Consider the following 1,577-nt stretch of genomic DNA (forward strand, 5'->3'; position numbering starts at 1 on the left):
CTTGCTCTGTCACCCAGGCTGGAGTGCAATTGCACGATCTCAGCTCACTGCAACCTCCCAGGTTCAAGCAATTCTCCAGCCTCAGCCTCCTGAGTAGCTGGGATTACAGGCGGCTACCATCATGCTTAGCTAATTTTTTGTATTTTTACTAGAGATGGGGTTTCACCATGTTTGCCAGGCTAGTCTTGAACTCCTGACCTTAAGTGATCCACCTGCTTTGGCCTCCCAAAGTGCTGGGATTACAGGTGTCACCCAACCACGCCTGGCCAATTTTCAATGTTAATTGGTTGTGGATTGTTTAACCATATACTGTATAGTTTCACTTATCTATAACAACAGTAGTTTGGGGCTCTTATATTCTAATAATTAAGACTTCAGCTGTGTGCACATTGCAATTAAAGTATAAATCATGCATAACCTTATCACTAAGATACAAGAGGGAAAGCCCTTCTCCCCTAAAACTTTTACAAAGGTTCTGGGTTCTTTTCCCACTTAAGTGGGAAAAAGTCAGCTAATGAGGAATGTAAAGTCTTTGGCCTCATCTAAAGGTGCTTTGGCCTGCAACTGTGAGAAGCACTGACTGCTGGGAAGGCCTCCTGGCCTGGTTCCTGGACTCCTACACCATGGCAGAGGCCATCTTCCCTCCCAATGCAGAGTGATTTCCAGATAGTAAGCTGGCTAGTAGCTGTCCACTCTCCAGCAATCCTGCCTTCTGGGGCATGGTTTTCTAAGGACCTTCCTGTTCCTAGATGATCAAAATTGGGACCAGCCACTCCCTTCTCAGCCACCCCTGCTTCTGGGCCTGTGGCTATGCCCTCCAGTAACAACAGGACACCCCTTCAGAACACCCTGCAGGAAGCTGACATCTCTACACAGACTCACACATGCACGGTGTGTGCACAGGACTTTGGTTCTAGTTCAGGAGGTATAGGGGGAGGCTCACTAGTCGAACAGAACTTGAGGCCTGTACCAGTGTCATATCCCAGGAGCCAAAGTTACAAGGGATACAAAGTGCCCAGACCTACCAGAGAAGGCAAACCCCTACAGCATGCAGGGCTAGACAGGGGCAAGAAACAAGGTCATTCTGGGCCAGCAGGAAGAGGGAAGGGGAAATCACAGGCATACCTTGGAGATACTGCAGATTTGTCTCCAGACCATGGCAACAAAGTGAGTCACACAAACTTTTTAGTTTCCTATTGTGCATAAAAGTTATGTTTGTACTATATTGTAGTCTGTTAAGTGTACAGTAGCATTGTGTCCAAGAAACTGTGTATACTTAACGGAGTCTCGCTCTGTCACCCAAGCTGGAGTGCAGTGGCACGATCTTGGCTCACTGCAACCTCCGCCCCCTGGGTTTAAGCCATTTCCTGCTGAGCCATCCAAGTAGCTGGGACTACAGGTGCCCATCACCATGCCCAGCTAATTTTTGTATTTTTAGTACAGATGAGGTTTCACCATGTTGGCCAGGCTAATCTTGAACTCCTGACTTCAAGTTATCCACCCGCCTCAGCCTCCCAAAGTGCTGGGATTACAGGTGTGAGCCACGGTGCCTGGCCATATACTTTAATTTAAAATAT

The sequence above is a fragment of the Colobus angolensis genome, unplaced genomic scaffold (genome assembly GCF_000951035.1).
Source record: "Colobus angolensis palliatus isolate OR3802 unplaced genomic scaffold, Cang.pa_1.0 Scaffold236, whole genome shotgun sequence".
NCBI lineage: Eukaryota > Metazoa > Chordata > Mammalia > Primates > Cercopithecidae > Colobus > Colobus angolensis.